This window comes from Rhipicephalus sanguineus, chromosome 2, assembly GCF_013339695.2.
Source record: "Rhipicephalus sanguineus isolate Rsan-2018 chromosome 2, BIME_Rsan_1.4, whole genome shotgun sequence".
In the NCBI taxonomy this organism is placed as follows: domain Eukaryota; kingdom Metazoa; phylum Arthropoda; class Arachnida; order Ixodida; family Ixodidae; genus Rhipicephalus; species Rhipicephalus sanguineus.
In genome coordinates, this window is record NC_051177.1 from 52668995 (window position 1) to 52684564 (window position 15570).

The following is a 15570-nucleotide window of genomic DNA, read 5'->3' on the forward strand; positions in this document are numbered from 1 at the left end:
CTTTCACTAAAGTGAAAATCGTACAGGCAGTAAATATTGTCAATACTAACGTCAGAGGCGAAAATGTTTGAGGCCCATGTACTTAGCTTTAGGTGCACGTTAAAGAACCCCAGGTGGTCGAAATTTCCGGAGCCCTCCACTACGGCGTCTCTCATAATCATATCGTGGTTTTGGGACGTTAAACCCCAGATATTATTATTAATACTAACGTCAGAGGCTAAAACTCGGAGGATAAAGAAGAAACGGGACAAAATTTAAGATAAGAAAATAGTATCAGAAGGTATGAGAAGTATATAGCGCATTCATAGGCTTGAAAGGTTGGAGTTTGGATTGTAAATTGGAAATACGAGAAAACCTAGCTTTTTATCTTTGGAGAGTGAAAGACCGAATACCCTGGCTAGGCTGTGTATTAGTGCGTGGGGAAAAAAGGGCGTGGAGAATAAGCAAAAAAACTTAAGCAAACTTAAGGAAAGCGGCATCACGTGGTGTCACGTGGTGCACATTTTCAGAAAGAATCTCGAATATTCCAATTTTCTACGGCCCAAGAATGTCCGTGATGCAGAATTTTTCGGATCTTGCCGACTAGAAAAGTCACAGAAACATCCACTGAAAATTTACCATGCGTCTTCATTGGAATGTGGGACGTGTGGACGTTTTGGGACGTCCCTGTGACCTTTCGTGTCGCCTCGGATGCATCAGCCTGTTGCCGATAATAAACAAACAATAATAATAAACAAGAAAAAAAAAGCTTGCCTTCCTCCCGTACTTGTGTCGTTGTTGCAGTATTAATTTCAGGCCAAGATTTTCTTGTTGTTTTTTTGTCAATGTTTTTTGCTGAAAGTCACCAGACTTTCGTGAATACCAGTTGCTTTTTGGAATGTTCTTTACTTGTATCTTGAACAATGGCCCCAAAGGAAGTAACTCTAATTGGCCCTGAATGCAACGCCCTTTGTACAGCGTCACCGAAGCAGTGGCCGTTTTGTCGCTAGTCCCTCTTCGGGATCCCTCGGCAGATTGACGTTGCAATTAACGCTGACACTTTGTCTGCCCGAGGAGACTACCTTCCTTGCCCTGTGTCGGGCACGTTCACGGAGCCTTAATAAAAAAGTCGGGGTCAGGAGCACCAGCCGATAATCAGGTTGCCTAGATTTTGCTGCTTAGTCACCTGGCAACTACTGCACATTGGACGGTGCAATTCTTTGACAGCCCCCTTTGCGCAGCGTCTTTTATTGTTTGCAACGTTTATAACCTTGTTACTCCTAGAGAGGTATGAGCACGCCGTTGGAAGAAGGAGGGGGGAGGAGAAGGGGAGGAAGGGGAGGGGGGAAGCGACGAGTTCTATCAGTCTGAAGAACTGGTTAGTAAGCGACATTGTGGCAGGCACTGTCCTTAATCAAGGCCGGCGTCAAAGCACACTTAAATGAAATTTATCCACAGAAATTCCCCGACGCCGCCTGCACCGCTTGCGGGCAGGCCGCTACATTAGCTCACATGCTTTGGGAGTGCGGGTCGCTCGGCCCAACTTACAGCAAGGCCGAGTGGGATTCGCTTTTGCGCAGCCCAAACCTACTGGACCAAATCCTGGCCGTCCAGTGCGCCCGCGATAGGGCCGTTAGGCTAGACCTGCCGGTCCCAACGTGGGAGTAGCCAGGTGGCGCGGGGCAACCTCTGCGTCTGCACTGGACTCTTAATAAAGTTGTACTCTCTCTCTCTATCCCGTGATGACGTCACCCCATAGGCGTCATCATGACATGAAAGGTCGCAAAAATTTGATATCACCATGACTTCCCACGATGACGTCTACACATTACGTCGTCGCTTGGCCAAAAGTGGTCATGTCCGGCAAGGAGTCACGTTAACAGATGTAATATTGCGTGGCAGAAGCGTAGGATCGCCCCAGTCGTCACACCACGTTAATTGCGTAACGAGCGGGAGGTTGACGTTGCCAACCCATCGCAAAGGGCACAGCCATCATTCATCATCCCCATCATCAGCCACGGCATACAATGTACGCAGCTACAGTCGCGTAGTGGGTACTTCGCAACTGTAATTGCACAAGGCGCCCTAGAAGAACTTACAACGGGCGTAATTGCACGCGCAGGACTACTTATGATGAACTTTAGTGCGCAATTGTTTCTCTTTAAGTTTTGAAGGCGAAATTGGGTCGCCACCGCCTATCAAAATTTGTTGGCAAGGTGCGTTCTAGTAAACAGTAAATTCGCCTCTCCCCGCCCCCGCCCCCCCCCCCCATCCCCCCTTTTTACATGCTGCAGCACCGCTGCCACTACTGCACGGCTGCGCGGTTGAAGTCTCCACCGAGAAGTGAAGCATGGCAAGCGAATGAGAAGGCTATGTGAACGGGGCCTGATAACGCCATCGCGTCATACTCTTAAGGACGAAGCTCAAGCATCCTCCAAGTTCTTCAAAGCACGCGATATTGCAATACCTTGGATGGAAACTTTCCCTCATCGACAGTTGCTTCTCATTGTGGACTTATCTGTTTGGTCTTTCAACACCTGCATTAATAGCAGCGGCGCTGCAGCATGCGAAAATGAGGAAAAACAGGTGAATTTACAATGTTTACAGGAGCGCACGTCCTCAATATCTTTCCATTGGTGGTGGCGACCCGATTTCGCCTTCAAAACTTAAAGGGGAAATAAAATTGAACACGCTAAAGTTGTTTATAAAACAGTTCCACGTCTGAAATCCAGGAATATTTACTCGAGGCCAGCCTGAGATTGAGAATTTGCAGATATTTGCGCTGGCACTCTCACTATCTCGCAGCGTGTTAAGAACCTTCATAAGATAAAGCGGCGCGAACACAACGGCATGTGATAAGGCCTATAATTTTTCAGGATAACTGCGCGGCAGCGCTGCTAATGGAAGCTAGTTAAAGTAACCAAAAGGAAGGTGTATAAAGTAACACAGGGGGAAGAAATTATTCATCTTCCGATGCTGTGCCAGGAAAATACCCAAGAATAAGCGACGACCAGAGAGCTTAAAACGCCCCTCGGGAGGAGCTGTAGTCTTAATATGCAAAACTTGCACTCTGCATACAGAAGTTTCCGATGTGAGTGCGTAAGTGTGTGTGTGTTTGTGTGTGTGTGTGTGTGTGTGTGCGCGCGTTTGTGTGTGTGTGTGTGACAGAGAGAGAAATGCCGCCGCACATTTTGGCGAGAAAGATTACCGGAAGAAGCTGTGCTATCGCAGATTCTGCGGGAACACTTGCAAATCTAACTCTGCCCGGCGTCGGGAAAAGGGTTAGTACTGCCTGTGTAAATGTTTGAGTGTTGTTATTTCAAGGCGCGTGCCTGGCCTCTTTAACTGCCCGCCCGCTCACAACTGAGAAGACGGGCGTGCGACGCTGTGTTGCACTGGAAGCGTTCAGCGTTGCGGAAGATGCGTTCAGCACCGACAAACTCGAGCTGCAGGAGCGCGAGCTTCTTTTATCGCGTGTGTAGCGACGGCTTTGGTCGATCAATGCCATTTGGCTCACGGCGATAGCGTTGGAAAAGAGCGAACGGCGTGATAATCGAGGTGCTGACACACCGCAAGTCGTTATAACACTACTGTCAAATGAGATGCTGGATACGCCCGCGTTTAAATGTATCGTGCACCACGTTTACCACGTTTTATAACCTCTTGAAAAATGCTTATAATCAAATGTGCGGCTAATTTGCTCTGGTTTTGGTCAGTATGTGTCAACTCAAATTTCTAAGCATCATCGTTCATCATCGATGCAAATAATAATAATAAATCTTCAGGTTTTACGTCCCAAAACCACGATATGATCAATGAGGGACGTCGTAGAGGAGGGCTCCGGAAACTTCACTGACTTCTCACAGTTCACGGGCCTCTAGCATATCGGCTCCATCGAAATACTACTGCCGCGGCAGGGATCGAACCCACGACCTTCGGGCCAGCAGCGGAGCACCGTAACCACTGTTCCACAGCGGCGTATTCAACGATGCAAATCGTGCATCATGGTTCCGCGTATTCGTACACTGCACGCTTCTTGGCCCCGCGAAAAGTCCACTCGATAGCCCTACCGAGAAAACCAATGTTGCCCGGAGACCGCTCTTCTTCTTCCAGTCACGTAGGAAGCGGCTTCAGGCTGCTCCGGCACTTGGGTGAAGTAAATGTTGCGGGGGAGCAGGACGAACACACTTGCGGTGCGTGTTCGTACTTCGAGGGAGCCGCAAGAAAGTGGCTGAGAGGAGGGCGCAGTTTAATTTAGCTAACTCAATAAACTCAACTTAATCAGCGAGTTGTGAAATGAGCACTAAGCCAGCATTTTTTGTGCGCTTGAGGCACCGCGCGGTGTTGCGGGACCAAGCTCGACGTTGCGTAAGATATGCCTGCACAAGCGCACCCCTGTGAGCTGATTGCCTAAACGTCCTGTAAAACAAAAACGGCTGTACAAATATCAAACATTTGCGATTAGAAGAAACCACGGCGGGAATTTCGCAAAAGCTGCCCGCGCCAGTCACACGTAAGTATACTCTGCAGTCAAGCTTTCCCCCGAGATATTTAATGCACAGCATTCCATACACATGGTGCTAGGTTTCTGCTTCGCGTTTTCCTCGTCGTGGATATGTTTGCGAATATATGTAGACAACCTCGATCACTGATTAGATGGCCGAAGAAATCACTTCGGCGAAGGGTACGTGCAACAGTGACAGTATTACAAGAAAAGTGTCCTCCACCTGTTTTGTGTCACGAAGCTACAAAGGAAATACCATATATATATATATATATATATATATATATATATATATATATATATATATATATATATATATAATCTTCGCAGTTGGCCAACGAATCGCCCCGGAATCGGTAGCCTGCTCAATCGACCTTCGTGCTCGGAGCAGCCCTTGATAATGCGTTCAACTTACATTTGAGGGCACTAAATGCGCCGCGCGTTAGGCGGCAGTCACGTGGCATTTTTTTTAAATTCGCGCGCTTTAAAGAAAGGCTGCAAAAAATATTAAGCAGGGGAGTTATCTTAGCATAGACTTAAAAATTCGATGTTTCTGAAAAAACGCTACAACTTTTGTATGGGCGATGTTTCTCTAGAGTTACTATTTAAAAAGTTAATTCAGCAATCTTTGTTAATTGCCGAGCGTGGCGGATTGGAAAAAAAAATATTATGACGCGCTCTAAACAGCTCAGAACGATACTGCGATAATTGGAGACGCGTAGCGCCTGTGTTTAATTTTTTAATACTTGGTGCTTTTAAGCTGACACACCCATACATATATATATACATATATATATACATATATATATATATATATATATATATATATATATATATATATATATATCATACACGCATCACGAAGACAGATTGAAAAAAAAAGTCACAGTTTCGCCGCAACGGCGAAGCAATGAATGCGATAGCAATAAGTTGGAATGTAACGCGAGGAACGGAAAGCAGCTCGAAATTGCCAGCGCGTCGCTCGAGCCCAAAGGACGCATGAAAAGAACGCATAGAGGACGAGCGCAAACTAATGCGTCACAGCTCGACACTTGAAGCGCACTGCTCAAACAAAAAGCAAGACGTACGAAACGAACGAACAGGTACACACAAGACGAACGCGAACTAATTGTCACAGTTGTTACTTATTTCTGTTTGAACAGCGCACTCCTTTCGCAAACGCGGCCGCTGCAGCGAGCGCAGTTAACCTCCGTGCCCCCCGCTCCACCCCAGAGGCCGCCCCTTCTTTCCTAGAGATAAGCGCACGAAGGCGACCACGCCTTGTAGGGCGAACAGCAACGGCGTTCGCAGGAGCGGGGCGACGATGTTTAAAGCGCGCCACGCGCGCACGCCGCGCCATTTATGTGTTCACGAAGAAAGCATGCTGAAGTAGGTGGTGTATATAACTAGCTCGCCGTTAGCAGGCTGTAAGACGTTGCTGTTCGTGGCCTCAACGTCTAATGCCGCGCGCTGGCAAACGAGAGGTCGCACGTTCGAGTCCGCGCGTCGGAAAGTTTTTCTGAATTATTTTTCTTTGTGGCTTTTATATATACACATATACATATACGGTGAATGACGGCGGCCACCGACGGCAAAAATCAGCCGAGACTGTCCATATAATTGCTATCGCAATAAAAAGGAGGGGGAGGATATTCTTAGTTTCCAGGCGGGTCTAGTCATGCAAGATATGCAGGGAGTCGGCCGTCTAATGGCCTCCTTTTATCGAAATACATCAGGAAAATAGTCATCATTTCAAAGCGCAGCGCGGTCCGGCGCACGAGAATGCGCGTGTAGCTCCACAGAACAGCTCACGTGCCGGCTGTCCGAAAGTGATCCCGCGTCGGTGCTGCGCTGGGCCTCCCACCTCACGACACAACGCCCTGGGATCGGTGTCACTCACTGCCAATCACAGGCTACGTGTGTGTCCTTTAAAAATTGTTCAAGAGCAGTCTAGAAACCTCCTTTCTAAATCCCCAGTGTCCACGCGCAAACACCATGTGTTTCACTGTGGCATTTGGACAGCCTAAACGCTACAGCGTTTAATGCAAACATCACTGATACGTAACAAAAATCGCTAGAGTTCAACGAATAACGCACAATACCACCACAGGTCTACCACGTCTGGAATCAATCCGCGCCATCATTCTACACACCCGGTCCCATGAAAAAAAATCTCACAGGGTCTCCGTGTGCATTCGCCGAAAGACGACTCGAAGGCGAAAGCTAACGTCTTCTGTGTCTTAGTCGATGTATTGATCCTCCCCCGGCCCCTTCCGAACGCTTCTGCACCTGACGTGGTTATGCACTGCCCCAGTGAACAGCCCACCTTGGGCCGAGCGACGACGTTAGGTGATGACGTCATTATGACGTCACCGCGTGGTGATTTTTTGCATCACTCGTGTTGACGCGGACGGCCAATTTTGGAGTTTGATGAGGCATCTAAGGATTTCGCCTTGAACGACGCCAGATATTGACCTAGTCTGCAATGGATTTATACTTGTGGACATCCGCTGTCTGATCACATTTGTGATTCACATAGCGCGCAAACAACCACATAGCGCGCAAATTACCACATAATTTAGCTTATGACGCAGTGTTCCCTCGTGAGCAATGTAACTTGCAAAAAAAAAAAAGATGTGATCAGCTGCCTTTACGATCCTGGTTTACAGCTGGAATTTGCCGTCGTTAATGTTGCCCGATCCGCCATTCATTTCTGCATTCTAGTTTTAACTAGGCTTAAGAGGTCAGTACCACTGTTGGGCAACTTTACTGTGTCGTCAGAATCAGTACACGTCCACTGTTCCGTTCTTTCTTTCCACGGCCGCCATAAAATTTGCTGCTCACCATGTATGTGGAAGATATCGTTGTCGGGACATTCCTCAGGAAGTTTTCTTTTGCAGGCTATTCCCAATTGCTCATTCTTTACATTTTAAAAGCGTTGCGGCTATCGAGCTTGGTCGTTCTAATTATGCCAGGACAATGCAAGTTTTTGTCATTTCTCACATAACGACGCCAAGTTCGTGTTCAAACTGACAGCGGCTAGCTCACAAAAAAATACAGTGATCCGAGTGAATTTGAAGTCGTAAAAAACTTGCTGCCTCGTTAAACTGTCCTGGCCAACAGAGAATCCGCGCCGTTTACGAGCTCTCGTTTTTAGGCCGTTTAGCTTCTAGATTCGCAGAAGGAGAAGCTGCGTAACTTATGGACCGTAAATGTGCACGTAAGCACAATGTATTTCAAACAGCATGTACGAAGTGCTGCACATTCCGAACTTCGACTCATTTTAGGCTATTCCCCTCAATGAAGTGCCGAGAAAACTACAAGTTTAAGATCATAGAATGGGCGTTCATGGTATAAGTTTTACAGTGCATGCAGCATTGGTCTTTTACTCCAGATTGTATGAATGAGACGAAACAGTGTAATAAATGTGCACCAAGTATGCAAAAAAAAAAAAACTTATCGCGTTGCTTTTTATTTAATTGCAAATCTTTGGCATTTAGATACAGACAACTTCATAACGCCGTCTTCCGTAACCATTATTTTAGGAACGCCGTTCAGCAAACTCTACTTTTTTTCCTTAAGATGTTTTTAAATGCGAAGCATTTCTTAGCGAACCTCTGGCACTTTGAGCGTTTCTATCTATCTATCTATCTATCTATCTAGCCGCCTACGTCTGGGTGCTCTCATGATCGCCTCCCTAACTCGGTGTAGACCAAAATTGGCATGGGAGGGTAAGAAAATTTGACGAATATGACTGTCGGGTCATGACATGAATAACGTGAAAATCCTGTCGCGTACGTCGTTAAAGCCTTTACACCAGACACGTGTGGCACATACCCGTTTACCAGGGGCCGCGGTGTACGGGTATGCGCCACAGGTGATTGACAGTTTATATCTACCCAGGAACGGCGAAAACAGACATTGGTAACTTAAATGCGAGAGCGTTAAGAAAAACCGACATCGGCAGCGTTTACCCAAAGAATGTAAAGAATGAAAATTAGGATCCCAGCAGAAATCGAACCCAACCATTCTGCGTGGCAATGAGGTATTCTACCACAGAGCCATGCCAAGTCCATAAACTGGTTTGTAAAAACAGCCTACGCAGGCGTAATCTCGGTGCAACGTCAATTGTGGTTGTGGTGCTTGCTATCTAATTTTGCAAGAAAGCAATAAACACTACATGATACTCCTACGATGTGTACTCCTACGATACAGGCGTGATATCAGATTAACGTCTGAGGTTCCAGTGTTGGCTCCGCTTTGATAGCAGTCTAATAAACATTAAATTTGTTCCTATGATTCCTATGTTATTCCTATGATTCAGCAAGCTATATTGAAGCATTGCTCGATCCCCTGAGGAATACAGCAACGATAGTTACATATGATATTCCCATCATCGCAGCGTAAAGTGCACTTAGTCCGCCAGAACGACGCAGTGTTATCTTCATTTCTTACGAGGCTGGGCAATGGCCTCATGCTGACCAGGGATGATTCCAGATTGACCGACAGCCGCTTTGTAGGCTAGGCTACGTAGGCCATATACGCCCATGTAGTCTACGAATACGACAAGCGCCATCCACTGATGTTGGTCTACGTCCAGCTGGGCCTACCAGCCTCGACGGCCTATACCTTACCAACGCGAACGGTGACTTCAGGTTCCAAGATGTCGCCGGCTCTATCGATAGACAATTTGTCGAGGAAACGATCGAGGCATCCACGATTTTCAACAGGTGTACTATACCTCGTACGTCACTACACATGGACCCCTCGACACCGTGATCACGACTGAATCCAATAACAAGTCGTGACCACCTGCTGATGCTCACTGACCACGGTGATGATGACCTTGTTCAAGAACTGTCAAGAACTTCTTCCATACATGCACACGGGTTCGTAAAGCGTGCGTGCGTCCTCCATCAAAAGGGACAAATATAAGCACTGCATATCTGCTTACCGCTTCTGGTGTCGGTAATACCCACGTTGCCGTTGGCAGGGTTACCCAACTGTAAACAACTGGTAATATAACACATATGCGGCTCTTCAACATATATGTGTACGTGTAAAATTTATCCAAATCTTTAAGCGTTATATTGTAACATATCGCTGAGTAAAAAAATTACGCCACAGTCACCTTCACGCCGCATGATTCGCATAACATCGACTCCCACGTTACGTGGTATCTGCCGAATTTTTTTTTTTGGAAATGTTCACATGGCGCGCTCAACTGTGAATTAAAATGTGTCAGTGATTATTCCATATCGCATAATAACTGACCTTCTCGGCAGGCTTTACTAGGTCATTTAATTGGAAGCAAAATCAGAAAAAAAGAATTGTATAAATTGCATACAACCACCTCCCCCCTCTCTCTCTCTCTCTCTCTCTCTCTCTCTATAATATATATATATATATATATATATAATATATATATATATATATATATATATATATATATATATATATATATATATATATATATATATATATATATATATATATATATATATACGCCGTTAAATATTACGTAAGACCATGAATTTTATTTATCAGAAGCCAAGCACGACGCCCCAAAACTGTCCTGCAGGCCATCGACAACATAATAATTCTGCCCCTTTGAACTATGAAGCGGTTGAATATTACCTGCCTTTTGATGGTCAAAGAGTGAAGATACCATTCCATAATTTCAGCCCGATTGCCGTTTTTGACGTTTTATACAGCAGTATTACTAAAACAAGTGACAAGTAGTTGTACGATTTGCATTATTCGCTGTCAAAAAGGCCGCGCTGGAATATTGCGCTCACCTGCTATGCAGTGAAGGCGAGGCAACGGCAAGCTTTCTATAACCTTGTGGTTATTACGTTAGAAAACTTTTTTCTCGCTTAAAACAAAAACTAATCTTTCAAAACTTTCTGTATGTAATACCAAGAAAACATACTACAGAACGATGTCTAAGTCATATTTTTATTTGGACTGCTACATTTCGAAAATGAAGCCGCAATATGAGTCAAATTGCCACTTTTTCCAACTTTGACACAATATTGTGACAATGTTTGTAGTTCATTTGCTCTCGCAGTATTTTTATCGTTTATTAAAAAAAAACCTATACAGCCCGCGATGTGAATATATTACTCCCGAAAAAATATCTACTTTTTCGAAAAAACGCTAAAGATGCAGCATTTTGCAATTTTTCGACTGGGCCAAAAATAGTGAAAAGTAAAACAAAAATGTATAAACTATCATAGTCATGAAAGATCAGCGCCTTGAGATAAAGGAAAAACGACATTTCGGAGTAATTGCTCAAAGCAGTAATTTCATATAAACTATTTAGCGCGACACAGTTTCACTTCCGTGGATGGATGGATGGATGGATGGATGGATGGATGGATGCTATGAGCGTCCCCTTTGTAACGGGGCGGTGACATGTCTGCCACCAGGCTCGAAAAAAAAAAGCTTCCTTGTTTCATGTTGGCCTAATACCTTATCTACATTGAATAAATCTATGTTATTATACCAAAAAATATAAATTCACGGTCTATCTCTCTGCCTCTTAAGGCAGAATGACCTTATTTTTCCCCCATTATTTATTTTTGTTCTTTATCTCTACTTTTCTGCCACCAATACTCTAACCGTCTCTTACTTATTTCTATCGCGGACGTGTTCAGCTTTCCATTGTTGTCCCTAAAACCCAAGGCTTCATGTAGACTCGTGGCCACACGTATACCTGGGTGAATATCGCCACATTCAATCAGTACATGTTCCATCGTTTCCTTAGTTCCCCCGCAGCATGTACATAGTTCTTCTTCGTTACTGAATCTCGCTTTATAACTACGCGTTCTAAGGCAGCCCGACCTTGCTTCAAACAGTAAAGCGCTTCCCCTTGAATTATCATAAAACCTTTCCCTCCTTATTTCGTTTTTTCCCCTTCGGTAGTTACTCAGAGCCCGCTTCTTTTCCATCGCTGCCATCCAATAAGTCCTCTCCGCCTCTCTGACCTTCCGCTTAATGCTCCTTGTTGCCATATCGCCCGCACTGCTAGCCGTATATTTACTGGTGGGCCTCCTAGTTCTTTTTCTCCACTGCGTGTCAACGCTTTTTCTATACAAATACCTGAAAACCTTCTCTGCCCATCTACTCTTCTTCATTTTCCTCAGCCTCTCTTCGAATCTCATTTTGCTCTGAGCTTCACGCACTTCAAAGCCTGTCCATCCCATATCACCCTTTACAGCCTCATTTGTCGTCTTCCCGTGAGCGCCCAACGCGAGGCGGCCCACCGTCCTTTGACTTACATTCATTCCTGATTGTACCTCTGACTTCATGCACACCACTGAGTTCCCAAATGTAAGCCCCGGGACCATCACACCCTTCCACAGCCCTCGAGGCACCTCGTACCTATTGTACCCCCATAAAGCTCTGTGCTTCATAATTGCAGCATTCCTCTTTCCCTTTGCTACCGATGCTTTCTCTTGTACCTCCATATATCTATCCCCCTCATTTACCCATACTCCGAGGTACTTGTACTCGCTTACCCTCGGTATTTTTTGGCCCTGTATAAAGACCGCATGGTCTTCGTGATCATTGAATACCATCAATCCACATTTTGTTGCACTAAATCCTAGTCCTAGAGCCTCACATTCCCTTCCGCATATATCTGCCAGTCGCTGTATATCATCTTTACTGTCCGCAAATAAGACAATATCATCAGCATAAAATAGACCTGGAAGCTTCTGCTCAACCATCGTGCCGACCTGTTTGTGTGACTAATTAAATCCAACTTAAATTAAATCCAACTTAAATGGCAGCCGTGCCCAAAGTTCGAAGCGCCCTCTAGGCAACACACATTTTTTTCCCCCGAAGAATAGCACCTCAATAACTACTTTTCACATTCACATATACTAGCACGATTATTTTCAGCATGAGTGGAGATGGTCGCAAATTTACCAGGTACACTTGATATGGAACGGCCCACACACATATATATATATATATATATATATATATATATATATATATATATATATATATATATATATATATATATATATATAAAATATGCGCGACTCGAAGGCGAAAGCCGTCCCGTGTGGCTATTTTACCGTGCACTTAATATCACAAGAACGCCGCGTTTTATTATTCTTTGTTCAGTCGCGCGAACGCCATTAAACCGAAGTAAATGCGAAGTTTGACTCGGACACGGTCACAGGTTGTCGAGGTTATTGCAACCGCTTACAGAACAGGATCACGTGTAGGAGAGTTAACGGCGATTAATCCTAGATCAATTTGTGAAGGCTTGCTATCTGTACATAGGTAGCGATGACTTCATCGCCCCAGGCATGTAGTGTCTAATGCAGTTGACGTGTGAATCGTTTCATTATTGGTCTGTGGTCAACACGAGCTCTATATATAAAGCCTAGTCACGAGCGTTTTGTTTGTGCACAATATCGAGAACAGTCTAATTGAACATACTCAAGGAGTCTCTACTGAAGGCAAAAGCTATCGCATGTAAAGCGTCGTAAAGTGGCGTTGACTTCGTAGCGCCGCGCCAGTGACAGCCAGCCGGCCGGAGAAAAAGACGACGAGCGCCGGTGGCTCGTGGCGCGAGTCAGTTGGGACGTTCGGGTGCTTTTGGCAGGCTGCACGCCACGGCGGCTGCTCGGCTTCGGCCTCTCGCTTCCTTCCTCGGCCGTACGCCTTCGTCTTCTCATTAAACAAGTGACGACGGCACGTCTACATCGGGACGCCGTCACGTCGTAACATTTGGTGACCCCTGACACAAGGATAAGCGACCGGCGCTGCACCGCTGCCACTGAGCTCCGCAGCCATGTTCCAGCCAGCTCAAGCTTGGCAGCCGCAATTCGATCCACCGCCGCCACCATTCCGCACCTCCTGCCTACAATCGTGGTTCGAGGAGTTCGAGGCGGCCTTGGAGCTCAACAACATCTGGATTCAAGAATTCATGCTCCAGGTACTAGAATACCATCTTCCGCGTGACCTCAAGCGCCACATCACCTACTTCTCGTGGAGCCCTCGCCCTTACGATGATCTGCGACACGCCGTGCTCGAGGTTTTACTCGAACACGGCGCCTCCAACGCCTTAAACTGGCAGCCAGAGTTTTCCAGATGTGCCTGCGAGGATTTCCTCTGATCTCTCTGAGGAGCCACACCCCACACCCTCTTGCCTACCCACAACTCAGGCACCATATGGTGTCGTGAACAGCCATTTCTCATTATCTCCGTCGTCTTGTCATCATTATAGGAGAGGCTGCACCAGATTTATGCCCAGCGCCCGACTCGTGGTCCGTCCAGAACATACATCGCGCTGTCGACAGGCGCACTGTTGTCGGCGCTCAAGAAGCCGCACCGCGCGATGGTTGGCTTTGCGTCGACCTGGGAGTTCGCACCACTTCCACCACCAGCACTTTAAACGCACCTCTCTACTTTATTCGCTGCTGCTAGCGACGCGCAATCATCGCGGTCCTCGCCGACTGCGTGGTTCCCAGTGCCGCCCGCCGGAACAAACGGACTCCTTACGCCTTCTACCCTGACGACTCCGATTTCCCAGTGGACATTCTAGGAACTGCGGCGCATGTACATATTGTTTATTTGTTCCTCCCACCATTTTTGTACTTTCTATCGCGCAAAGCGCTTTGGGGGGAGCCCATGTAGCGCCGCGCCAGTAGCAGCCAGCCGGCCGGAGAAAAAAGAAAAACGCCAAGCCTGCGTGGTAAGCGCAGCACAGTCACAGCGAAAGCCCGTTATAAACACTCTTGTGGCTACTAATACAAGTACATTAGCAACGTACCCGCTACGCCACAAATCATAATTTTTGGGAAGTTGGGAAGCTCCCATCACGACATTTTTCGTTATTCTGCGGAGAAACGAGGTACCACCTGTAAGGCATTATGTGCATTTTGTTGATGCGACGGTTGATGGCGATGAAGAATAGTTACGTAATTCATATTGTGTGACGCCCGGTTGTTATTTAACTGCCCCACCACACTTTATAACATACGTTAACTGGAGAAAAGGAGAGAGAGAGGGAATTAACTTTATTGAGACCCTGTGCAAATCGATCATGAGAGCCTTATGAGCTTCATTGGCAACCAATAGAAGTGCACTTGCGAGGAACCCACTACGCTATAAATCATAATTTTTCTGAAGTAGGGAAGCAGCCACTATGCAATTTTTCGTCATTCTGCGGAAAACCGTGGTAGTCGCAAAACACCTGTAAGGCATTATGTGCACTTACTTGATGCTGTGGCTGATGACAATGAATTATCGCAGAGGCCTTTGCATGGGTTGGAAGCATTCAACAACCCACCCGTTGCGCAATTTGCATTGTGTGACGCCCGGTTACAGAATTCGCGTTTTTGTGACGCCTGGTTGTTATTTTACTCTTCTACCACACTACATTACATATGTCATTGTGGTTCCTTCCCGACATAAAGCCTTTTTGCGACGCAGTTTCAAGCACCGGCATGGCTCTGAGGAAGAACACTGGGCTCCCACGCAGAGGGCCCAGGTTCGAACCTCGTTCCATCCAGGAAATTGTTTCTTATTTCCTTTTTTTTCTTAATTCGTGCGATAGCGGTTACGGGCACCGGCGGCGGCGGCGGCGGCGGCGGACAACTACGGCGCCGAAGACGGCCGTTGAAATGATCTCATAACAGCTTTCGCTGTAAAAGACGACGAGCGCCGGTGGCTCGTGGCGCGAGGCAGTTAGGACGTTCGGGTGCTTTTGTCTGGCTGGACGCCACGGCCGCTGCTCGGCTTCGGCCTCTCGCTTCCTTCCTCGGCCGTACGCCTTCGTCTTCTCATTAAACAAGTGACGACGGCAGGTCTACGTCGGACGCCGTCACGTCGTAACAACTTTATTAGTTTTGAATAGCCCACTGCAGACTTGTGGCTTTAACCTTTTCCGTCAGCTATTTGTCATACACTGGAGGTATCACGACACAGCATTTTGAGCGTCAATGGACATCGACAAGGAAAAGCAAGAGCCTAACTTAGATGCCGAAGCCTAGATTCTTTGCGTGAATTGACCAGATCTCATGAGTGCCAAGTTTGTAAGCAGGTACTCGATAAGCCGGCCA